Genomic DNA, 27,467 nt, shown 5'->3' with positions numbered 1-27,467 from the left:
GGGGCAACTCGTTAAAAATGTTTGTAGTGAGGAGTGGTGAAGGCTGACACTAAAAAGGCTCCGCCCAAAGGGTTTCTTCCTGTAAACTCCGCCCCCAATTCCTTCAGTCTGTGCACTAGAAACCGCTGGGGTTTCCTTGGAGAGAACAAAAGAAACTGAACAGAAGTCATGACGCCAAGAGAAAACAGGAAAAGCTGCCAATTAAAATAATCTTTTGCAAAATACGTGGCCTGCAAAGAAGAGAGATGCAGTGTGAAGTGAAGCCTATTCAGGAGTTCAGAGGGGACGTCCTCACCTTATTGGTTTGAAGCATTTGGGGGGATTATTGCTTCAATGAGGTGCATGACGAGGTGGCTTTGAGTGATGCAGGGTGGAGTGTGGTGATCCAAAGTCCAAACTATTAAGAGATTTGTAAGATGGCGCCTGTGCTTGTGGTCAACCAATCAGCGCAATTCGGCACCCAAGAATCCACCCACTATAGCTCCTGGAGACACAATTAAAAAATAAAAAATCTAAAAAGAAAGACCAGGAATTACAAATGGTAGTACAAAAGTTCTTGAGTTTTGAAAATGTCTCTGATTCCTGAAGAGTTCCTGCGGTGGGACGTTTGCGTGTGCGCGCTCTGTAATACACGGCGAGCGTCCCATCCAGGGTTGGTTCCCACACAGTGGATACGTACACGTAGTTTGAGCTCAGTAAACTGTAAGCGGGTGACACTTCTTTAAAACAAATCCGTTTTCTAGTCCTGCAGTTTTCACACGCACGTCAATTCGCTTCGGGCCACCCGTTAGCTGGCATGCGCGCTCACAGCAGGAGTAAAGGAAGGTGAGCGGCGCCCGTGCACGGTCCCGCGCTGTAGTGACAAAAAGGAACGTCCCATGCAGGCCGATTCGCTTGTCTGTTATCTTCGCTACGCTGGACAGGACCGAAGCTGCCAGATAGCTGCTTTTTGACAGCCTGGCGCAAACCGTTATAGTGCAGATCCATGTAAGGAAGCAAAGGCAGAAACGGCGAGATAAGCCGAGGGCAGCTATGCGAACCATGTTTAGAGACACTTAAGGGACAAGAATCTCAAATCATGTCTTTCTGTTAAATTTAGTGGAGCTATCACAGGAGGTCCTTTCTCTTTTCCCCCCAGCGCAGACCAGCAGGACGCCAGAGGTGAGTGGCACCTTCTTTATACGCCGTTTTGAACTTATTCGGTGGATTTTCTGTTGAAATGGCGTGCACGCGGGCGGGCGGATGTCCGTCTAGTAGCCTCCGCTAGCCTTGTGCCTGCGTTTGGAGTCTTCGTTACAGCAACGGGGACTGAAAGGCGCTATGATGGAGGCGTCAGGCGAGCTCACCTGATGTGTGGCGCCGCACAGACCCGACAAGTCCTCTTAAAAACGATGAACGAGAGGGAGTGTTCACTTTATGGATTTTATTTAAATTACTTTAACTTAACTTGATGGCGTCACTTAACTCGTGTCACATTAACACAATGGATTTCTGTTGAAACAAAGCAATCAGATGATTTTATTTCTACACCGGCAGAATCCGCCTCAGGGACAGCTCATATTACTCACTTTTTAAATGTTACTCTTAGGGAAACTTAACACTGTAAATATTTAAAACTTCGTATTCTAATTTTTCCGCAATGCAAAATTGAAATAAGCTGATTTACCTTAAAATAATCAAGTTTTATACATGCCGGCTCTTCCATGCACATTATGTTTTGCATAAAGCGGCGCCCCTTTTGTTGACAATAAGATCCAAGGGACCCCAACACTTATGGAGCTGGAAAGAAAGTTTAAAACTTTTTGTACATTGAGTTGTTTTTTTTTTCAAATGCTTTGGGTTTTGTTGTTGCGGAAGACGGTTTATGATTTTTTAAAACTGGTTTCACGACGCCTACCATATAGCAGAAAAGCTTCTTCTTCTTCTTCTTCTTCTTCTTCTTCTTCTTCTTCTTCTTCTTCTTCTTCTCTCCATTGTTAATAATATACATTATCTAATGGCGCTTCGTGTTTTTTTACTGGGTTGTGTGGTTCCTCGTAGCTCCATTACTTAACAAAGCAGTACTGCATTCTGTGACGGGTTCGCTTCGAATTTGGCTCTTTATTTTATGAAAAAAACTTCCTAATATGTAGAAAAAAACGAAACCTTTAATTTATGGAAGGCTAACTAACAAGACACATACAGATTAAGAAAACCTGCACTTAGCGTGATTATTTGTATGCAGCAAGAGTCTGTTTAAAATCACGGCTCAGTGGTATTTCACAAATCTGTTATTATCTATTCATGGTTATTTACTGTATGGTGCCTGTTACAGATCTAAATAAATAAATGTGTCTGAATATTAAAAATGCTTCCCCTATGGCATCGCTCTGAATAACCACTCTGGCACGTTTATTTTTAAGAGCGTATGCGGCTGTGTGATTCATTTTAACATTACAGAGTCTGGTATCCGTGCAGCCGGGAGCCTCCACCCTGGAGCTCCAAATAGGTGGGGTTCACTTACACGAGATGGCCTGGCATTATTTGAGTCCGATGAGCCTCGCACATCCCTAATCTTTACCACTGTGCAACTGGGCGGAGCTCTGGAGGTCCACAGCTTAACTCGATTGGTGTCCATTTAAAGTCAATTCCACCTACTTGGAGCTGCAGGGTGGAGGTTCTGGGTTGCAGACATACAGACTTAAGATTACACGAAATGTCCAATTGATCAGAATAGACTTAATTTTGAGAGGTGAGGCTCTAGCAGAGAAGACTTTTTGATATGGATGGTCATTAGTGTGGCAAAGAAGGGAATATGGGATGGCAGGTGACGAAGATGACCAGAGATGTGAAAAAGTCTGGAAAATGACCTGAAAGGGAAAGTGAAGAGACACATGGAGACGTGGAGATTCACGGCTGCTAAGGAGATATGGAAGGCGTTGTTAGTATTGGAGAATGAGAAACAGGACGCTTACCACGGGAATTATTCTTTTTAATCAAAAATGAATGCATGTGAAATGGACGTTGGTCTAACATTGTGGAACGAGAATGATATTAGTTACAAAAAGACAATATGGGAACGCTGCGGTGGGCCCGGAGTTTGTTTCCTGCCTTGCGCCCTGTGTTGGCTGGGATTGGCTCCAGCAGACTCTCGTGACCCTGTAGTTAGGATATAGCAGGCTCGATAATGGATGGATGGATTTACAAAAACATCCTGCAGTGGATTTCAGCAGGGTTCACTCCCTCTGCCCAAAGAGATCTCACTATGACACGTAGTTCAGCAATGGTGCAATCCTGCTGTGGAGCGGCCATGTTTATCTGACCTTGGCTTCAACTAATGGCACAGCAGAGCGCAGCCTGGCGTGGGTTCAAACTACCCATAAGCCATTGCGAACGTGATGTGGCGCGTCAGCTTCTATATGTTGTGGTCACCGTGTAAGTTTAAAATTGCTTTCACTTTTTGATTTACCCAAGAAGTATAATATATTATAATATAATATAGAGAAACACACAAACAAATGGTCCAAAAATAACATGGAAATAAAAAGCAAGAAGGAGCTGTTGGAACATCTTCTGTTTTCTAAATAGTTACTTCTTTCAGCCCCACTAGACGTGACGATGTGTTTTTTTGTATTTCTGGTAGTTCATGAGCAGCCAGCAGGTCGTCACTACTTTGGCAACTCATTCTTTTGTGTTCATGACTGCATGACATCCATCACATCATTGATGTAACTTTGCTAAGTAATGTTCTTCAAAGGAAGGTCGATGTCAGGATGTAACAGCAATGCCTGCGTGTGGTCAGAGGTTTTGACTATTTTTCAGTTTTCTCGACTGGATGCCTATGAGCCATTGTATTCTTACCTGTCAACAAAAGGCTATGTAAACAACAGTAAGCTCTTTCTGTGATTGTCAGCATGCATTTCTTCATCTTTGTTGTTCTTGCATTTTATATTCCACACTTTGATGTGGATGCTTCAGCTCCTCTTCTCCTTCATCATGTATTATGGTGTTCTCTTTCACATAATCAGCTTGTGCGATTTGCTTGATGCTCAGCAGGTGTTGCTGTTCTTCATTTCTTTCTGCCAAGTGACTATGTTTTGCTGTCACTTTGCCTTGATGAACAGTAAGCACTATGCATGATTATCAGCATGTCTTTTTCTATCTTTGTTGTTCTTGTATTCTGTATCCCACACTTGGTGCTCAGCTGAAATTGCTGCACCTCTTCTCCAATTTTTCTTCTTCTTCTTCATCATCTATTATTGTGTTCTTTGTCACATAATCTGCTTGTGCAGTTTGCTTGACACTCAGTAGATGTTGTTCTTCTTCTTTTCTTTCCACCATGTTGCTTGATTTTGCTATCACTTTGCCTTGATGAACAGTAAGCTCTTTGCATAATTGTTGGCATATATTTCTCCATGCTTGTTGTTCTTGCATTCTGTATCCCCCACTTGCTGCTCAGCCAATATTCCTGCTCCTCCTCCTCTTCTTCTTCTTTTTCCTCTATGATGGTGATCTTTGTCACATAATCAGCTTGTACGATTTGCTTGACACTCGGCAGATGTTGCTGTTCTTCTTTTCTTTCTGCCACGTCACTTGGTTTGATGTCACTTTGTCATTATCAACTCACAACCACTGGCCACTTTGTTGAAGTTCACCTGAAATTTTTTGACTTTCCATAACATATCAGGTCATAGGTTTTCAATTATGACCAAGATCAAGTCCCAACTCCAGTAGTTTAGTGGTTGTGGGGAACAGCCCAGACACAGACAGGTAGACATCACTGATTGCACCACAACACGTTTATTTACACAATGTACAAATCAGTGACACACACACCCCAGTGCCACAGCACTAATCACCCCCAAGTCCAGGCCTCACACAATGCCTGTCTTCTCTCTTCTGGTCCACCTCCACTCCTCTCCTCCGAGCTCTGTCCTCTTTCACCCAACTCCAGCCATTGAATGGAGGGAGGTGGACCCCTTTATCCCTACCTGGATGTGCTCCAGGTGCCTCCCAATAATCTTCCAGCACTGGTGGTGGAAGTACCAGCTGCACACCGAAAAGCACTCCAGATGTCCCTGGTCTTCTTCCCCCCAGCACTTCAGGCACCCCCTGGTGGTGACCACGAGCCCCTATAGGGTTGAGCTTCTAAGCTCTGTTTCTTTGGTCCCCAAAGCCACCAGGTTGTCCTGTTGTCCTCACGTGGTCTGAAGGAGGCGTAAGCCTTTCTCTGGTCCTCCTGGGTGTCCCGGCTGGGTACCACCTTCAGCCACTCGCCACATGGTATAGTTTTAATATAGTGTAATTCAGAACATCATGTGACAGGCAGACAGACCTTAGATAATAAAAGCCTGAATTAGTGTAAGCAGTCCTAATGCAGGGTTTTCATAAGAAATGTACTGATTTATGTAATGAGCTATAAGTACATAATAAACAAGAATAATTGTGTCAAATATTTTAAATATTAAAAGTTTCACTTAAATATTTTGGATGTCTACTGTATGAGATGGGGTTATTAAGAAATAATACTTTCAATAATATAGTGGAATTCAGTACATCAATTGTAATCAGTTTTCTACAACAACACAATCCGCCATGTTTGGAAGAGAAATGGCTCTGCATATGACGCTTCAAATGCCACAGAAGTATCAAGGCATGGAGGTGATTCTCATGAATGGAGCCACGAAACTGTCTGTTGTCATCCAGTAGGACAGTGAGGATGAGGTACAACACAATGATCTTAGTGGCACTTCAAAGGAGACTATCCAGAAGAAGAAAATAAAGATGTTGGAATGGCCCAGTCAATGACCACTCAAACCCAATAAAATATTTATAGAAGAAGCTGAAGATCAAGATTTCCCAGTGGGCCCCTTGACATCTTCAAGAATTATATGCTCTCTGGGTAGAAGAATGGGCCAGAATCCCACCTGAACACTCACTGTGAGAGACTCGTTTCTTCATACAGGAAGCGTCTTGAAGCGGTCATTACAAAAAAAAAAGGCTTCTCCACCAAGTATTAAATAAACGTCAGTTATCATGATCGGTAGCTTTTTTCCTGCATTATTCCAATTTATTGGTCTTACTTTTTTATTGATTGGAATGTTACAATTAGCCCCGCCCTCTTGACATTTAAACAAGCAAAACCCCACCCTCATATAGCACTGCCCCTTTGACAGACAAACAAGCAACACTCCTCCCCATCTAGCACCGCCCCTTTGACAGACAAACAAGCAACACTCCATCCTAGCTAACCACACCCCCTTCCTATTTAAATAGTCAACTCTCCTCCCCAGCTAGCATCATCCTCTCGATAGACAAACAAGCAACAGTTCACCCCAGCTAGCACCACCCCTTAACATTTAAACCAGCAAAACCCAGCCCTCATATAGCACTGCCCTTTTGACATTTAAATATGCAACACTGTACCCCTTTGATGGGCAAACAAGCAATATCCCATTCCATCTAGCTTTGCCCCCTTGACATTTAAACAAGCAACTCTCCTCCCCAGCTAGTACTGCCCCCTTGATAGACAAACAAGCAACAGTCCATCCCAGCTAGCACCAACCCCTTGATAGTCAAATAAGCAACACTCCCTCCCAGCTAGCTCCGCCCCTTGACATTTAAACAAGCAACACCCCACCCCACCTCTCCACGCCCCCTTGATATTTAAACAAGTAACACTCCAGCCTATGTAGCACCACCCAGACAAACAAGCAACACTCCCTCCCAGCTAGCCCTGCCCCTTGACTTTTAAACAAGCAACGCCCCATCCCACTTGTCTTTGACCCCTTCATATTTAAACAATATTCCACCCCAGCTAGTCCTGTCTCCATAAGAGAAAAATATGTGACACCCCCTCTGACCATCTAGTGTAGCACCCCCTCAGTAATACAAAAAAACAACATCCCTAACTAGCAATCCCTACATTTATATTAAAAAAATGACAACTCTCCCACTTGGCTAGGACCACTTGGACCACTATATTTGTCTATCTACAGTTCATGTGATGACTGACAGCCATGATGAGAACCACAAATGCATGTCTGTGGCCATGTCAGCCTACTTTGAGGCCTGAATTTTGCTGAAGATCTGAGAATTAATAAAGGAATATCCACCGAAGCTGAAGCCCAGTGGGGTCAGGGTGCAAGATGATGACCCAAATTACAGATGCAAGTCTACAGATTAGAGGAAAGGAAGAAGAAGACATTCCACCATTTGGAAAGGACAAAGCAGGTGCAGAGTGAAGGCCTGAAATCTGCCCACATTTAGGTGACATGAAGCAGATGACAGCTGAGCAGTGGGGACCTTAACTCCTCCACGGTGACAAGAGGAGCAGATTGATGATAAAGGGAATCTGAAGGGGCACCGATCTCTGCACCGATTTCACATCAAACTATTGGACGACTTTGTGCAAGTGGATTTCAGTTGGGTATTTCAGGCTCACTCAGGTTCTGTGATTTAAATGAAGATGTGACAGACAACATTCCATGTCAAATAACAGGCAAAGGTCTTTAAAATCCCAAAAGCAGGCAGCCTGCCAGTGCTGTTTTATAGAATTGTAATGTGCCGCCACACCACCAGCCCTGCACAGAGATTACATTCAGTCATCTCTCCGTCACCATGCAATGAAAAACAGCAGGGAGACCGCTTTGTGTTATTCTCCCCCACCTTAGTGAGATATGGGCATTGATCGCTAACCTCCCAGGACCGCCTGGAGTGACAAAGTGGGCTGCAGTGGTTATTTGAAAGGAGGATGCAGGATATTGTGTAACGATACTGTCTGTGTTCATACAGTGAAAAAAAGCACAGCAAGTTAAAAAGAAAATGTGTTTCTGGGAAGATAAATGAAGCTTAAATTGTATCGTACAAGCTGAAAGGAGAAGAGCAGCGTGAAGGTCATCGCGTGGATTTCAAGGACCTGTGGAGCGCGTTAGAAGAGCGCTGCGCTCCCCCTAGTGGTGAAAGGGGAAGACAATTTGCGGGGCGCGAGGCGCATGCGCACGTTGTGGGGGCGTTTGACTGGGGGCTGCTTCGAGGTGACTGCAGTCAGTAATGTCAGATATGTGGAAATAGGAACCCGGGAGATGTATGCATTAACACTTTAGTGGCTAGCGGAAGAGGGGAGCTTTATTCAGCTCGTTACGTTAAATTCTTGAGCTCTTGGTGAAAGGCGCCATATAAAATGCACGACGTTTTTCTTACACAGGGCTATGTTAGGTGTCTCGTGGTGGTGCAGACTGCAAGGCGGGTTATTAAATACAGATTGATTGACTGATTGACTGGTTGATTGACGCACTTACTGTGCAGCTCTACTTTAAGTGGATCTGGAAAGTGCCTTCTGCATTAGGCGTTTGAGAAAAACGTCACACTAATAGATTGATTCACTGGCATTGCATTGGATGTCTTTTTACGTTTGCAAAATTAAACGATTTATTGCGCTTTAGTTTGCTAAGCATAACGTGTCAAGTCATCTGTGATGGAGAACGTAAAGTAAAGATAGGCTGCTAGCCGACACGGTTGCGCTCTCCTTTTAAGCATAATACGGTTTATTGCGCAAAGTCTCCTCGAGAAAGGCGCTAAATTAAATGCGCGTGGATTCATTGACGCATTTGCATCGCTTTGCACGTTGGTTTTGTAAAGTGCGATCCAGTGGAGTGCCGGGAGTGACGACTTGTAAGAGAGAGATTAACTGATAGTCGATTTTATTGTGCTATGTATACATTGTCTTAAATTGTGTTTTACTTGACAAAGTCTCCCTGAGAAAGGCTCCGTATAAAATACGTATTGATTAATCAATCGGTGTATTTAATGGGCGCTATCGCTTCTTGCTTTGGTTTTTTACGTATAGGCTATAAAATGTAACGTAATGAAGCGCTGAAATATTAAAATAAAGAGAGACCCTTACAGGGAGCACTCTGGGGGGTTGGGTCCTGCCACCGTAAAAAAAAAAACTCCCACTGTTCCAGTGCAGTGCTGAGGTGTCACCCCCTGCACTCGGGTCCCAATCGTGGTCGTTGCAGCAACGCGCTGTGAACAGCGCATGCTCCCAACCCGGTGGTCGATTGTATTAAGTTGCGGTTTACACCGGAAAGTCTTCAATGGAAGAGCGCAGAACAGAATGCGCGTCACCTGATTGATGCATTTATTGAGCTCCATCGTTTTGTACTTTAGCTTCTCTAGTGAGTCTCTCCTAATGGAGCTGTCTAAGAAAAGAGCCCAATAAAACACTAATTAATAACGCATGCCTTTCACACTCGTCTGCGCATAACAGGAGTTCCTGAAACAAAGGGAGAACATGCAAACTCCGTGTAGATTTGAAAACTGCATGACGCAGTAGCTCTAATCACCCTGCCACCTGTCACCTCCTGGGGTTATAACGCAGCAGCACTAATCACCGTGGCACATACCGAGTTAAGATGCGACTCTGGATTGTCTCCAGTGCTGGTGCAAGGTTTTTTTGCACATATAGGCCAAGATTATTAGAGCACCAGCCGACTGTTCGGTAGCTAACCGGTGTGGCTGGGTTTTCACCCCGATTATGATGTGCGCTTAATGGTGGCGCCTGTCCTGATTGTCTCAGTGTATTAATGTGTTTCTCTGTGTTAGTGACTTTGCCTTGTGATCACCTGACGTCCCGTCTTGGGTTGATTCTTACTTTGTTTTAGCACTCAGCTCCTAGAGTTATGAGGCAGCCTCACTAATCTCTGTGCCACCAAAGACCGCCTGGTATTATGCGGCAGCAGCACCGATCATTGTGCCACCTCTCAGGTTAACCTGGGACTCTAGATCGTCTCCGTATGTGTGCGGGACTGTGCCTTGTGATCAAACGATGTCCCGTCCAGATTTGGCTCCTGCCTTATTTGTGCCTTATATTCTAGGAGCGCTATACAATTGCTGACCCTACGCAATGACGTCCCATAGGTCATGCAAATCAAGCCAAACAAAATGTTATCAATGAGGCTCATAGATGGCGTGACGCCTCATTGATCCCATGGTCTGTATTCAAATCCAGCGCAGAGTGCGCGCGCGTCCTCCCCGTGTCTATGGACTTTCATCTGTGCACCCTGGTGATTTCACCGCCCACGAATTTGATTGGCTTTGTTTGAAGGAAGGGGCGCTGGAATGGACAGGCGACCCGTCCAGTGCTGATCCTGCCTTGCACCCCACGACGCTGAATTGAAGTGAGCGGTTTGTTATATTAAGTGATACGTTATCGGACATTAGTTTAATAATGGAGTGTTCTAAGTAAGGCGCTATATATAGCAAAGACCGATCGATTGGCTTACGTCTTTCTTTGCATTTAATTGTACTTTAGATTGCTCCATAAAGTGCGGCTCTTTATAATGAAGAAATCTGAGAAAGGTTCACGAAATGAAGATTCATCGATTGATGAACAAACTGTGCCAAACGGCGGTGCATTTTGGGTTGCACTTAAAAGTATTAGACCGGGCTCTTTGTGAACGATGTTACATAAAATAAAAACTGACAGAATAACCGTGCTGCATTGGATTGGTGTTTCAGGGAAAGGCGCCATATAAAATAATTTGTAAGAGATGAATGTCTTATGCTTTATTGTATTGCATTATACGTTATAGTCTTAGCGGTTTCTAAAATTATGAATTAAAAATGGCCCAGATTTTGAAATTTTAAGGTTACATTTTTAAAAGAATAAATTGTTGATGAATATTTAGCTTTCATGTCTGCTTTCGCGTCCAGGTTTCACGGTTTTCTCATAATTTATAGCAGCGCTGCAATTTGATTTTTTATTTCATTTTCTGTGACGTGCTTACTTCTTCATAATTCATCGACAAAAAAAATGTCCTCCTTTGGTGACATCGGAACCTCGTTCAGATGACCTATCCGCATGTGCTAACTGCCAAAAATACAGTCGCCTCCTGAAAAGGGTGGTTTGTGTGTCACCCAGTATATCGGCACTGTGCCCTTCATCCGAAAGGTGAAACTGGCAGATTAACGGATTGTCTCATCGTGTCTGGTCATTTTGTCAAGAGAAACCCCCCTAATCCCAACCTTCGTTAAAACTGTTTCCATTTCCTCAGTAAAATTCAAAGGGCACTGGAAACCACGCCCCTATGACGCTACCTATGAAACCACGCCCCCTACGCGCCACCCATCCTCGTTAACCTATCGATTCTCATGAATATTCATTTCATCACGTGTTTGTATTCTAAATTGATTGAGAAGCTCAGATTTCAGACTAAGCTTTTTGAAATAAAGACTGATAGATCGACTCTACCAACACACTCAAATATGTGGACACCAGCCAGGAAGGAGGGCCATCATGGGGTATAAAAATCAGTCTTTGCTTAGCAGTTGTAGCAGGTGTTGTAGGTATTCTATAATGTAATTAAAAGAATTGCACTGCTTCTCGGTCGTCTTGTTAAAAAGGCTGCAGCAGCCATTTATCTTCTGATCCCAGTTAGTGTGTTACATTAGAGCAGAAACCTGTCCCAGCAGCACCAAAAAACAAGGTAGGAATAAACCTTGGATGTTATGCCAGTTTATCACAGGGCTTACTCAAACCCATGCCAACACACACACATGCACTGGGCCAGTTTAGAGGTGCCCATTAACTCAACTGCACATCTTTTAAATGACAGGGGCACTTGAAGTTGGTATTCGGATGGCAGGTGTACCGGACTCTTTGGCCTATGAGGTGACAATGCTACTGTTGGACCACTCATCCCATCTTCTTACTACAATTAGTGGTTAATTCTTATGTGCATTTTGAGATTATTCAGTAAACAAATCAGAAATTGTCTTTACTTTCTTAGTCAGCAAATTTGTCTGAAGTGTGTGCGTATTCATTATCACCATCATTATCATTAATCTGACTATTATGGAGATTTATCAGCACAGGGGATGTTCTAGACAAAGTATTGGCTGGATGCCTTGGTGCGCAGCTTTATTATTATTATTATTATTATTATTATTATTATTATTATTATTATTCACAACATTAAAGGATGTGGGGAGGTGGAGACTACCCAAGTGGAACTGAGCACTTGGCAGGTGCCCACCCTAGATGAGGTGCCAGTGAACCTTAGATTATTACCATTATTACAATTTAGCATTCTTACACCTGCTTAATCCAGTTTAGGGTTATGGAGGTCCAGAGCCTATCCTAGCAGTACATGACAGGGGTCAGTCTTGAACAGGTTATTATTATTATTATTATTATTATTATTATTATTATTATTATTGTAGCATAATATCATATTACATTTGCAAAGCCATTTATTATTATTTGGCTCCAGCAGACCCCCATGACCTTGCAGTTAGGATATAGCGGGTTGGATAATGCATGGATGGATGGATGGATTTATTATTATTATTATTATTATTCATAATGTTAAAGGATGTGGGGAGCTGGAGACTAGCCAAGTGGCATTGGACATTTGGCAGATGCCCATCCTGGATGAGGTGCCAGTGAATCTTAGATTATTATCATTATAACAATTTAACATTCTAAGGTCCAGAGCCTATCCTAGCAGCACAGGGCACTTCACAGGGGTAAGTCAGGAACAGATTATTATTATTATTATTATTATTACTTCACAGTTTTCAAATCTGCTTATTTAAATTCAGGATCTGGGGGTCTGGAGCCTGTCCTAGCAGCACCAGGCACATCCAACCCTGGAGGTGGTACCAGTCCATTGCAGGGCCCACTCATGCATTACCCACAGTGACACTCACCCAGGACACTGGATCAATAAGGTGGCACCCATTGAACCCCCATTTTTGCCATAATAATACTATTAATAATTTGCATCTACTGCACCTAAAATGAGATTGGACATAGACGAATGCTTCATTGATAATAATAATACTTATTATTATTATAGGTTTATAGGATCAATAATGATAACAATAATAATAACAGGTTTATAGGGTCAGCAGCCAGCCTGTTCAGGCCTGGCCAAGAAAAGCTTGGGTTGCTGCAGGAAGAAGTGTTTGTTAGGCCAGCAGGGGGCGCATACCTTGTGGTCTGAAAGTGGATCCCAAAGCCCCAGTGCAGTCCCAATAAAGAGCAGTGACAGGGACACTGTGCTGTAAAAATGGCGCAGTCCTCCAGATGAGATATAAAACTGAGGTTCTTACTCTCTGTGCTCACTAAAAATCCCTGGGCATCCCTTGTAAAGCGCAGGTATATCCCAATAAATTTCCCACCACAGACTAGTCATTCTGATTCCCCTAATCATCCCTTCTCTCTAACTGGTTTTGTCTGTAACCCCTTAACCACCTAATAGGTAATGTATGGGGAGTGTACTGGCACAAAATGGCTACTGGTGCATCATCCATTTGGATGCTAGTTGAAGTGGCTCCTCGTTCTTTATGTAGGGCGCTATATAAATGTAAAGTATTATTACTATTATAAGTAGCAGTATGTTGCTCTGTTTTGGGTGCACCTGCTACAGCTAAGATATTTTCTGACTCCATACAGCCCCCAGTGCCATGTTAGTAATAAGAATACTCTTAATTGGATCAACAGTCCTTCTAACAGTAACAGGTCCATGGTGTCAATGGTAATAATTATAATAATAATTTAATTGTATAATGAAATTTTAGGGTGGCATGGTGGTGCAATAGTAGCGTTGCTGCCTCGCAGTTAGGAGGCCCAGGTTCACTTCCCGGGTCCTCCCTGCGTGGAGTCTGCATGTTCTCCCCGTGTCTGCGTGGGTTTCCTCCCACAGTCCAAAGACATGCCGGTTAGGTGCATTGGCGATCCTAAATTGTGCTTTGTGTGTGTGTCCTGCGGTGGGTTGGCGCCATGCCCGGGATTGGTTCCTACCTTGTGCCCTGTGTTGGCTGGGATTGGCTCCAGCAGACCCCCATGACCCTGTAGTTGGTATATAGCGGGTTGGATAGTGGATGGATGGAATTTTATTAATATTGATAAACTATTTATTATAGGATCAATAATGATAACAATAATAATAACAGTTTTACTAACAGTAACATGACCATGGTGCCAATGGTAATAATAATAATAATAATAATTTGTGTTGGACAGTTGTGGTGGTCTGTCCAGAGCTCATTCCTGCATTGTACCTACTACAGCTGGGATCAGTTCTGGTTCCTAATAATCCTGAATGTTATATTAATAATAATAATAATAATATATTAATTATGTTGACAGTGTCAGGTGCCAAGCAGAGTCCAAGGCAGGGTTTCCTCACACACTTGGCATTAACTGGGCCAGTTTGGCACTGCCAGCACACCTGGCACACTGACACAGCCTTTGGTTTGTAGAAGATGCCAGTTCATCGAGGAGGGTACCCCTTCATAATAACATGATGGTGTTGTCCTTGAGTGCCAGCCAGTTGATTGATTTTATTTCTTTTTGGTAAAGTGATGCTTCAGAATCTTCCATGCCAGCTGAACCCTTTTTTTTTTTCTTACACCCTGATGCCCCCTTGCTTTTTAAAATCCCCTCTCCTCTTGCTCAGGGCCCTTCTGTATTCATGCTGCTTGATGGTGGGCCGTGTCACACAGACAGCCTGTTTTCCCCACTCTGTCACTCTGGTGATGACGGCTTCCTTATAGAAGTGATTTCAGTCTCGGTGGGCTTTCCCGTAAATGTTAAACGTTCAATAAATGCCAGTCGTGAATGTGTCCCTTATCTTCGGGTTAAGTCCAAGAACCCCAGCCATGAAGTGATGCTCCTTACCACACTTGCAGTGGCCCAAATTGAGGCACTCAGTAACCTTGGGGGTCTCTGGAATCACGAAAGGTAAGCGTGAAAGGGAAACCCAGCAGTTTTAACTGGAAGGAAGCCTGAGCGTAAAGTGCCTGCCTCAAGTAAAAGAGCCCCAGAGTAGAAAAGCACAAAAGGCAGCGGCTCCATCTTGAATTGCCACTGCAGAGCACATCACTCTCAATGCCAAGCTAACAGATTTTCAGGCTCTGTGAGACAAGAGCATTTGGAAAGGAACGGAGCCGCTGTCATGTTGCTCAGTAAAGACACGCGGTGCACTCTATCTAGGCCAAGGACTTCTTTACAATAGGCTGCTTATAATTCAGATAAAAAAAAACGCAAGTAGTAAAGCTTACAGTGAAAGATTTTCTTTTAGATGGAAATTCTTCTGAGTCTAAAGGCTGCATTTATTAGAACTGACTGAATGGCACTTGCCAGCAGGACAATAAGCAAATAAATTTACGAAGAAAAACATCAGCGGTTTTTAATGGAAAGAAAAAAAATAATAAATAAATAAGAGGTACAAAAATCCTGCGTGGGCCCAGAAAAATGGAAGATGTCAGACGTGAAGGGCCGCAGCTTCGCACCCCCTTGACATTCGCGATTTGGTCAGCCATGTATGTGCACAGTCCTTCAGGGTGCCGACTTCCTTGGGGACACACGTGGTGTCAGAGGTGGGATTTGCAACCGGGAAGCTTGTGCACTGTTTTAACTGGCACACACAACACAAAAATAAGGACCTGAAATAAGCAGCTGTGCACCACCAGGTGTGGGTGTGTTTAACTGGCATCTTCTGTGCCACCTCTGGGATTATGCCACTTAATACAGTGTGTTAGCACCAGCCACTGGCACTGACCAACCCACAAGACCACTCAGGTGCCACTCTTTATCACATACCTGTCTCTTCATGCTCCTTGGACACATCCTCCGTGATGCAATCTTGGGTCATTGGATGTCCCTCACCTAGGGTGGCCTGTGCCCAAGAAGCATTGCTTGCCATCCTGATCCAAAGCCTGCCTTTTCTGCAAGCCTCTGTGATACTCTTGATGGCTTTCTTCATGTGCAGGGTGAGGATGCCAAGGTTCTCAAGGGTCCAGCATAATGATTGGCCAACCCTGAGAGTGCCAGCTGTTTCTTCTGCCTTCACTCGCCAGATCCCCTTACGTTGCCATCCTTCTTTCGTTTGCCTCCTCCAGTGGGTCCTCCCAGGGGACAGTCTGTGCCAGCGTGACCACTCGTCTTGTCATTACAAACATCAGGACAATGTCTACCCTTAAGGAGGTTACTGTGATGGTACCCTGGGAACCTGAGCTAAAGGGTTGGCCAGCAGGGGTCAGTAGCCTTGGGGTGTGGCGAGTATCCCACCTGGTTTTCTTCTCTCCCTTCACAAACAAGATGAGTCTGTTTACTGTTGGAAATTCCTGTGCATAATAATAAGGCATCCACAATTGTCTTCAGCACTTGGTCATGGTGCCCACTGTCACAAGAATGAACAGGAGACATCAACGGTTTGGAGCAGCACCAAACACCCCACAACCATTGATATTATGCCTGGGTGGCAAATGAGAAAGTTTGTTGAGTTATTTTCAGGTCAGAGTCTAAAACCAAACTAATTTTGGTATATAAAGATGGCGGCTTTAAAGGCCAAGACCGGAAGTGACGTCACCATGGAAGTGATGTTGGCACAGGCGCTGGACCCGGCCAGTGACGTCATCATGGATGCCAGAACTGTGTAGAATTTCCCGTGAAAGGTGTGCAGAGGATCGAGAGAGAGGGTCAGTGCACCCTGCCAACCCCTGGTCTGGCATGGAACTACCACTATTCAGGCCCTTCAGCTGCCTCCCATGAGCACGTGTGTGACATCACCTGTGTACCAGGGCCTTTGGGTGATGTGCTCCAGCTATCCTCTTTTTCTGGCGTAAAGCGCAGGGCGGGTGTTTCTGTCAGGTTGATTGGACTGGGCAGGACTTTGTAGAGCGACTGGCCCAGGAGTTGTATCCTCTGTGGTTCAGCTCTCCAGAGGTCCTCACACAAGACCATCTGATCCAATAGCCGCTCCCATTTAGTCCATGCTTTCTGCTGCTACATCCCAGTGGCTTTTACTGCGACTCGTACCTCTTCCTGGGCCAGGTGGTGACACTCCTTACAGCAGACTTGATCACGGTGGAGTTCTGGTCTTGTACAAAATGCCCACCCTACAGCTACCGCCAGCTACACGATTAGAACAATTCTAATGAGAACAGTCCATTCTGCCCAGGAGGCTCACCCAGACTCTCCAAAACAGCACTGGGTTTTACATTAAAACTATGCCAGCGCATTTTTAACTTTTGCGATAAACAGCACATGTATGACAGTGCCCGTCCAATGCACATGTGACTGTGGCAGTAGGGCAACTACAACTGGCATTCATTGAACAGCTTAGCGCCATCTGCTGGATATAGCTGGTAATGCAGGACTTTCCAAAACTCAACAAGCAATGGCAGAACTTCTTCTGCACGCCCAACGCTAAACGACGCACTGAGCTCTCTCAGGTCATCTGTGACATCTTAGAAAATGTGGACACGTGTGACTGAGTAGGGCTCTGCTGTCAAGAAGCCCCGGATGAGGTTGTTTCCCACCAGGATAGGATCAAGGGCCCTGTAAGCCATGCATGGTAGAAGGTTGGATTGGCACATCAGATAGATGGCGAATGAAAATTTGAACTGCCAGCATGACAGGGAAAGACATTTTGTTCATTGATTTTTTCAAGAGCAGCCATCCACTGCTCACCAACACCTCAGAGACTGCAGATACCGCTGTTTAGTTAAAAATGAGCAAATGAATTGTATGTGAAGACTTGGGCGAGGAGAAAGTTGAGGTTTGAAAATGACGATGGTGTGAGAACCTACAGTGCCTTTGGGAAGTCTTCAGACCCCTTCACTTTCAGTACACATAATTGTGTTTTAGACAAAAATGGGCAAGTTTGCCATTTCTGTCCATCAAATAACCCACAAAGTTACCCAGAATGACAAAACGAACACGTGTTTTCAAAAAGGCTTTTCTAATTTATTAAAAATCAAAAATGGAAATCTCTTGTCTATCGAAGTATTCATACCCTTAATTCAGTACTTTGTAGAAGCCCTGCTGGCAGCAATTCCAGCTATGAGTCTTCTTAAGGAAGTCTCTACAAGCTTTGCACCCCTGGATTTGGGCAGTTTATCCCATTCTTCCTGGCTGTTTGGAAAATGCTTGTAAAATTCCTCCTTCAGGGCTCTCCACAGATGTTCTATGGGGCTTTGGGTGGCACACTCAATGACACTCAGAGATTTGTACTGAAACCACTCCAGCATTGCCTTGGCTGTCTGCTTTGGGTCCTTGTCAGGCTGAAAGGTGAACCACCACCCCCGTCTGAGATGGCGTGCACTCTGGAGCAGGAGGTCTTTGTATTTGGCTAAATTCTTCCTTCCATCATTTCTGATCATTCTCTCTGGCCTGATAGCATAACGCTGCCACCACCGTGCTTCATTGAAGGAATGGCATCGGGCAGGTCTTTGAAAGACATAGTGCTTGGACTTCTGACCAAAGAGCTCAAGCTTTTTTCTCACCAGACCACCAAATTTAGTTCTGTTAATTATCATGAGCCTTTCACTCAAGATGGCCACTCTGCCAGAAACACCTGATTAATGGAGAGCTGCTGAGGTGATTGGCAATCCTCACATCTGAGTAGAAGACTTCTGAACATCTATCTATCTATCTATCTATCTATCTATCTATCTATCTATCTATCTATCTATCATATAGTGCCTTTCATATCTATCTATCTATCTATCTATCTATCTATCTATCTATCTATCTATCTATCATATAATTACTTTCACATCTATCTATCTATCTATCTATCTATCTATCTATCTATCATATAGTGCCTTTCATATCTATCTATCTATCTATCTATCTATCTATCTATCTATCTATCTATCTATCTATCTATCTACCTATTGCCTTTCATAATGATTAAAATTAAAGAGCTTGACCTGTTATAATAAATACTTTATCCTGGTAAGTTAACTAATTACATCTGTAGTTACTTTAAACATTTTTGCACACTTTTCATTATTATATTTTATGTAAATCTCATCCAACTGTAGACAACGAGCTTTCACTAAATAATTACTTTTGAAGTGTAGGTTGCAAAAAGAGCTTCAGTAAATAGAGAAACACAAACGTGCGTCAGGATCGTGTCACATGCTAATGTTCCTGTACTGAAGATGATGCTCTGAATGGGGGGGGGGCCTGGGGGGACATAAGTCTTTAAAATAATAAACAAACAAAAGACATTAACTGGAGAATCCTTACAGCACCAGAGCTCAACCTTCAGCCATGTGCCCTGCTTGAGGGGGGCAGCCCTTGTCTGTGTGTTCCTGTAATAAAGCACCATGGCACATCACAGGTGGGCTAAGTCCTTCAGACAACTCTTTAATGGTGCCATTGCAGTTGTGCCCAAATTTCTGCAGTCTCCACAAATGGTAGGTGGAATGACACACTTGTGGTCAAACAGGGAAAGCATTGAGGCTATCTATCTATCTATCTATCTATCTATCTATCTATCTATCTATCTATCTATCTATCTATCTATCTATCTATCTATCTATCTATCTATCTATCTATTATATAGTGTCTTTCACATCTATCTATCTATCTATCTATCTATCTATCTATCTATCTATCTATCTATCTATCTATTATATAGTGTCTTTCACATCTATCTATCTATCTATCTATCTATCTATCTATCTATCTATCTATCTATCTATCTATCTATCTATCTATTATATAGTGTCTTTCACATCTATCTATCTATCTATCTATCTATCTATCTATCTATCTATCTATCTATCTATCTGTCTGTTTTATCGTACCTTCCATATTAATTCACCTGTCTTTCACTCGATCACCTTTCAAGGTGAGCACCTTCCCTAAATATTGCTACTTTGCATTCATGTCTTCCCAAGGTGAATGAAGACTATTAAAGGAAGTGAGCAGCGTTATAGGGTGTTACAAGGATCAGTAGTTTCCTTTGCTTCTATAACCTTGTGATTATTAGAGCACCTTTAAAAGTAAAGCCCTTATTTCCACTCCGAGAACTGTGAGGCGACTGCTCTGGCTCAGGACTACGCCGGTACTCATGGGTGGGTGTTGAATTGCCATTTTATGTAGCGCCTTTTCATGAAATAAACTAAAGGCACAGCCCGATTCCATCCCAAGTCATAACCTCGTTAGCAGCGAGAGGACCAAAGACTCGGTTTAAAGCACTGAACACTATGGCCACTGGGGGGCGCCACTGCCCCCGTCGGGCAACACCTTGCGGGCTGCACACCCACTCACGCAGATGTGACGTTGAGCTCAATGACACTGCACGGACCTAATTATTGTCACAATACATCAATAAATACAAGTGAGTTATTTATGGAGCCTGAACTTTGGAAAATTGCATTTATTGCCCAGGTAATGGTATCCTGAGCTAGTTATTGAAAGCTCTCGTGATTTTTCATTGGCCCGCTCCTTCTGGCAGCTTGTAGGATAACGGACGCTAATGCGGGGTTATGCAGGTTGTTATTTATGAGGTTTGAAGTTTGTACCGCATATCAATAATTAAACTATTCCCTTTTAATAATGCCGTTTGATGTGATGTTATAAAGCCGACTGCTCGTGGGGTGAAGCGGGTTCATCTTCATTTGCCATTGTCCAGCTTCCTGATCCTCTTGTTGGAAAGTCCCGACTCATTGTTTCCATTCGCGCGCAGGCGCTGTTCGCCGCACAAGCACAAGCGTTTAGCTCGGGCCGATTATTGCTCGTCTTCGCGGAGACGGCCACGCTTGTGTGCCGGCGCAGCACGTCCATGTCCTTGTGGCGCCGGGTCACTAAATACGGACATAAAAATTGCTTTACATGCAGTGCGCGACCCCATCCGGGGAGACAGAAGTGCCATTCCAAGCATGTAGGGAAGGCCATTCGTTACGCCAAGCGGCTCTTTTCCTTAACATGATGCTCGCGTTTTTCGCTTGCACTGCTGCCGTCCGAGATAATTAGCGACTTGAAGGAAATTGTCATTTACTAGGAATGGCCGTCACATGAAATAAGAATCGCTCATCTCCTTTGGCTGCCGGCGAACGGCTCACAGTGAAGACGATGTTGCACTTTCTATTTAGATATGACAGGGCAATAACGAAGTTTAGAAGCCTTCATTGGTGGTGCCTTGAGACGTAAAATCAAATTCCTGCACAGACGTCCATAGAGCAGCGAGCCATAAATTAGGAAATGAAAGGACCTGCGTGGCTGTGCGCGCGCCACTCTGACCAGGCGCGCGCGCCCGCCCGCACGCCCGGACGCCTCCCTGGCTGAGAGGTTCACGGTGAAGAAATCATCGTCTTTTATAAAGCGCCTTGGATATCCGCCGTTTCTCTGCCTGAGTTTTAACGACTTCAATTCGTATTCTCTGAAGACATTTGAGGGAAAAGGCGCTATATGACGGCAATACAGGGCGCATTAAGAAAATATCCTGACCCCTTCACTTTCTTCACTTTATTTTGTTGTAAATTTCATTTCAAGTGAGTAATTTTTTTATTGTTGGCGCACAAGTAGATTAAGGGAGTCCCTCAGATTCACACAAGTGATTATTGAACCTTCAGATAACATGCTGCCAAGTCCCGGACTTAACTACTAGACTTACACCAACACAGTAGTGCCAGCCAGCACTCCAAATGGCAGGGAGTTAACACCGAGGTGACACGGTGACAACAGGAGTGTCATAATCACATTGGCTTGCCTTGGCCTGATTTCTTTTTCCTAATCACAATAGGATTAAATGAACCCCTGGCAGCAACAGCAGCAACTCGCTGTCCTGTGGTATCACTAAAACATTTACAGCTGTGCTCAGCCAGAGACAGAAATGATTTAATCAACACAAGGGTTCAAAGGCTAAACCATAGGGGGGCAGTAGTGCATTATAAGACAACATAATGAATGCCAGGCTGACTGAAAGTGCCCAGTCAGTCTGAATGCATGTTTTAGGACCTGGAGACAATGGCCACGAACACAATCACAGCAAGAATACACGAGCTCCACCGGGGCCGGATTAAGACGAAATTGGGCCTGATGCTGCAGCGCAAAAAAGGCCTATTTTTTCTCGGCATTGGCGTATTCGACACTCACCGTACAAGAGCACTCAGACCGACCAAGGAGCCTTAATAGCTTGTGATGCAACCAGCCAGCCTTTATTGAACATGAATAATAATAACGACGTAGTATCGTAACAACTTGAGATTAACATCAAACTATGTAACATCAAAATTCAATAGCAATTGTCTGAAAAGTGCACTTAATGCAGAAAACCTAACAATGAAATACACAAAATTTTGCAATTCTCTTACGAAACAGAGTAAGAAAAAATGAATTTGCAGAGACATTGGGTCAAAGTGACTCAGTTCAGACTCTTGAAGGTAAAAATTTGTCCACGATTTAAATTTCATAACAGACCGGAATCCTGTTGAGGATTTTAAAAATTCTAAAGATCCATGCCAGGCCCGCAGGCCGGCTTTTAGTTTTATCTTTACAGATAACCATTTAAATAGCCATCGATTTTTACTGTACAACTAACTTTCAAGGTGAAAAATTTACTACGTGACACTTACTGAACAATAATAAAGTGGCAAGAATCCCCAAGATATTGTAAAAAACGCAGCTGAATTACTAAATAAACTGTTTAACGTAAAATTGATAGCATTAACTTGAAATCTTCGGTTAACAATAAACGCAACGACGTTATAGTTACGTCACAGCGCAAAGAACAATTGTAACTGTATAATAGGTAATACTGTGTCTAGGCGTCCGAAAGTCGGACTCCAAATTTCATTCTAAGAATTATTTTGAGGTTAATATAGCAAAGGAAAACTGTTCAGCTTCTGGAAAATTCTCGTCTGTTTTCATCTGGGCCTAATTCAGGAATGGGCCTAATGCTGCAGCATCAGTAGCACCCACCTTAATCTGACCCTGAGCTCCACACACACACACACACACACACTTGTTACACCACCAAAACACCACATTAGAACATTAGAATCAGGACAAGAACAGGCCATTCAGCCCCACAAAGCTCGCCAGTCCTCTCCACTTATTTCTTCCAAAAAAACATCAAGTCGAGTTTTGAAAGTTTTTAAAATCTTACTGTCTACCACACTACTTGGTCACTTATTCCAAGTGTCTATCGTTCATTTTGTAAAGAAACTTCCTAATGTTTGTGCGAAATTTCCCCTTCCGAAGTTTCCAACTGTGTCCCCGTGTTCTCGATGATCTCATTTTAAAGCCACCGTCCCGATCCACTGGACTAACTCCCTTCATCATTTTAAACACTTCAGTCATGTCTCCTCTTCATCTTCTTTTGTTTAAACTGTAAAGGCTCAACTCTTTTAATTCTTCCTCATAACTCACCCCCTGTAGCCCTGGACTCAGCCTAGTCGCTCTTCTCTGGACCTTCTCTTGTGCTGTTATGTCCTTTTTGTAGCCTGGAGACCAAAACTGCACCCGGGACTCCAGATGAGGCCTCACCAGTGTGTTATAAAGAACCTCCGGTGACTTGTACTCCACACATCAAGGCGCTATATAACCTGACATTCTGTTAGCCTTCTTAATGGCTTCTGAACACTGTTGGGAAGTTGATAGTTTAGAGTCCACTGCGACTCCTAAATCCTTCTCATCAGGTGGACTCTCGATTTTCTGACCTCCATTTTGTATTCAAACCTCACATTTTTACTTCCTATGTGTAATTCTTTACATTTACTGACATTAAATTTCATCTGCCACAAATCTGCCCAAGCCTGTCTGCTATCCAATTCCTTCTTGGATTTTATAACGGATTCCAAATTATCTGCTAATCCACCTATCTTGGTATCATCTGCAAACTTAACCAGCTTGTTCCTTATATTCCTATCCAAATCATTTATATTTATTAAAAATAGCAGCAGCCCTAGCAATGACCACTGCTGATCTCCACTTTTAACATCGGCCAGTTCTGATGAGGTTCCTCACACCATCTCCCTCTGCTTCCTGTGTCTGAGCCAATTCTTCACCCATTTACACACCACACCCTGAACTCCCACTTCTTTTAGTTTGATGCCCACCTTCTCATGTGGCACCTCATCAAATGCTTTCTGAAAGTCCAGATCAATAATCTCATCTGCTCCTCTCTGGTCGTATCCTTTTGTTTCCTCCTCATAGAATTCCAGCCTGTTAGTAAAACACGACCTCCCTCTTCTGCGCCCACGCTGACTGTCCTGTCCTTGCCATGTGTTGCTCAATCTTATCCTTAATAATTCCTTCCATTAATTTTCCTGTGATGCACATTAAGCTTACTGGCCTGTGGTTATTTGGATCTGCCCAATCACCCTTTTTATATAATGGGATGATATTTTCCATTTTCCAGTCCTTCAGAATCTCTCCAGTGCGCAATGACTTCCTAAAAATATGTGTCAAGGGTTCATATCTGCACTCGATGGCCTCCTTAAGAAATCGAGGGTAAATATTATCTGGTCCTGGTGATTTGTTTGATTTCAGCCTACATCTCTAAAGACGTACAGATAAGGCTAACTGGTGACTCCAAAATGGCCTTTTATGGGTATGTGTGTGAGTGGGCCCTGTAAGGAACTAGTGCCCTGTTCACGGCTGGTTCCTGCCTTGCACCCAGTGCTGCTATGATTGGTGGCTCTGGTGCCCCTTGGGCCTGAACTGGATTAATTGTGTGTGAGAATTGTATGCCAAAAAACAAAATGCATAAACATTAAGATCCTCCATCGCAAAGCTGTATAAGACAGTTTGCACTGGAGGAGAGGTGCATGCTGGGATGGCACCACCACACCTTCCTAGTTTGGACCTACCTGGAGCAGCCAAGAGCTTAAGTAAGAAGACTGGAAATACAAAATCTGCTCCTTCATTTGATGTGATGTTGCTGACACATGAGGGGATTTAAACGCAGGAGCCCCCATCGTTCCTTCTGTAGGTAGGCCAGTGGAGCTTGAGAGACCTTCAGTGTCATTGTCATTGTAAGTTCTACCCTTTGACTTCCTGAATGCACCTGCTTCCTCTGCTCAGATTGTTTCCTGCAATCTCACCAGCTCAGCACAGAGCCCACTTTGATTTACAGTTGACAGTTTTCATGCTACAGCCCTGCATTTTATTTGCTTTTTTAATTGCTTTTGCTAGATTTATTGATTACAACTCCATCATACCAAAGCATCTGCTATGAAGAAAAGCAGGGGGATCTTCCCTGATGGTGGACTGATTTCTTAGTTACCGTATGCCTTGATGGCATTTCCCAGAGTAACTGAAGGAGTTGGTCATGGCTTTGATATGTATAACTCTGCCTAGGGTGGCACACTGGTTAGTGCTGCAGCCTTCCAGGCTTATGAACCCTGGTTCAAGTCCCCGCTTGGTCAAAGTCTCTTTGGAGTTTACTCCTTTCATCCGTATGCATTTTCAATTCATCTCGGAAGATTGATTTCCTCTACATCTGAATGTTTAGCATTCAGAATTCGGCCAAGATCACCATGCGCTTCACCAATTTAAACTTCTGTAAAGGAAGGGCAAAAAGTTATCTAGTTTTATATCAGGGCTATTGGGGGAGGGGGGATGCTTAAGAACCCACAAACCCACCTGATACGAGAATCCAAATCAACAACCATTAAAGGGGGAATGTACTAAAAAAGGAGATCATTACAAAGAGGGCAAAATGTACAGAGAAAAGAGGGTTAAACAAGACCAGCATGCAATACAATACAATACAATACAATTAAATACAATACAAAAAATACAATACAATACAATTTATTGCCGTATAGCCCAAAATCACACAAGAAGTGCCAGAATGGGCTTTAACAGGCCTTGCCTTTTGAGAGCCCCCCAGCCTTGACTCTCTAAGAAGACAAGGAAACCCCTTGTAAGGAAAAACAAATGGAAGAAACTTTGGGAAAGGCAGTTCAAACAGAGACCCCTTTCCAGGTAGGCTGGGCCTGCAGTGGGTGTCAAAACAAAGGGGTTAATACAACACAATACACAGAAGAGAACACAAGTAATCCCCAATACAATATAATAGTGCAATAGAAATATTACAAGTACAGAACAAAATTCAACTGTAGATGATATCCCATAATACAATTTGGATTTGTTTAGAGTCCTGGAGACCTTGGCCATCAAGTTGCCTCCCACTATTGGTTGTTCAACAGCTGAGTCAGTGCTGAGCCAGCCATTCTGATGAAAGGACCCCTCTACCCCACGACTCCTGCGATCCTCCATCAGAGAGCCAGGCAAAACAACTTGGCAGGTGGGCATTGGCACCAAGTGACACATTTGAGTGCAGAAAAGAGAAACAGAATAGCTGAGGGTTAGTAACAAATTGCAACGATCATATTACTTATGTTTTAGCGCTAATGACTAACAACAGGGATACAGTCTGTACAGTTAATCAGCAGCTCTAGTCAGGGTGTGCTAAACTGAAGTAGTGAGTTTTAAAAGCTGAGACCGAAGGGGCATCTCTTATAGTAGCAGTCAGACCAGTCCACAGCTTAAGAGGTCCTGTAACTAAAAGCTTGACCTCCCACTGTTATTTTATTAATCCTTGGAATCCTAAGCAGACTGGCATCTTGAGATCTTAATGCGCACTCTGGTTTGTAAGTCATGATAAGTTCAGACAAGTAAGCCGGACCTCGATCATTTAAGGATTTATATGTTAATAGGAGGATTTCAAAATCTGCCCTAAACTTAACCGGGAGCCAGTGTAAGGACTTGAGAACTAGAGTTATGTGTTCATAATTTCTTATTCTTGTAATAAGACACTGCCAAGGCCTGACAGAGTGGCTGCAGGGTGACTGGTCCACTTGTAAGTGATGGGCTTTTCTATTCACGTCGCTGAAACAATGATTTCAAACTACCAATCTAAGGGAATCGGTTATTTTGATTCATTTTTACATAAACTCTTGGGGGATGGGGGGGCTCACACTTTGATTGCATCACAAATATACAATTTCATAAATATTATTTTGTGTGAATATACAGTATATATACAAGGGGGAGTCAGGCTGATAATGTAATTTCTTAACATCATCTACACCCTTCTCTATGCAGTTACACCACCTGCCTGGAGCCAGCAGAATTAAAGATTTTATCTTGTCCTCGCCACCCCTCATGCACTGTTTTCTTCATGTCTTTATCTGTCTTGAATCGCCACACAGATGTTTTTTTAGTGGTCCAAAAAGGTGGAAATCCCACGGTGTCAAATGTGGTGAAAAAGGAGGATGTGGCAATACTTCAAACTTCAGTTTCTCCAAACAAGCCTCGGTGTTTTTAGCAGTGTGTGTGTCATTGTCTTGCAGCCCACAATAGGCCTTCTTGAGACAGAAGTGCCCGTCACTTGAATCAAATATCAGGCTTCACATTGGTCTCCAGCAAGTCACAGTAACTTGCACTACCCTTCAGTATGAAGTGTTTGACAATAACTCAGGTGCACAAGTGGCGGTGAGGACACGACAAAACCTTTTATTCTGAGAGAATCCAGTCAGGTGGTGCAAGTGCAATGAGAAGGTTGGAGATGACATTAAGAAATGGCATCATCAGTTTTGTTAAGGTTCGTTCCATTTTCTAATAAATCCCATTTTCTAACTTCAGCTTAATTCCCCCTTGTATATATATATATATATATATATATATATATATATATATATATATATATATATATATATATATATAT

At 43.4% G+C, this 27,467-nt stretch overlaps 1 protein-coding gene across 1 annotated transcript in view; it reads left to right on the top strand.

Annotated features, from left to right (window-relative positions):
• Positions 1–1,027: 1,027 nt before the first annotated feature.
• slc8a1b (solute carrier family 8 member 1b) overlaps positions 1,028–27,467 on the top strand; it is a 258,958-nt gene continuing 232,518 nt past the window's right edge. Inside the window, exon 1 of the mRNA XM_039738916.1 lies at positions 1,028–1,161. The gene's annotated coding sequence lies outside the window, so the exon portion shown is untranslated. The remainder of the gene's footprint in view (positions 1,162–27,467) is intronic.

Source organism: Polypterus senegalus, chromosome 16 (assembly GCF_016835505.1).
Source record: "Polypterus senegalus isolate Bchr_013 chromosome 16, ASM1683550v1, whole genome shotgun sequence".
Lineage (NCBI taxonomy): Eukaryota > Metazoa > Chordata > Cladistia > Polypteriformes > Polypteridae > Polypterus > Polypterus senegalus.
This window is presented reverse-complemented; position numbering and strand designations above follow the sequence as displayed.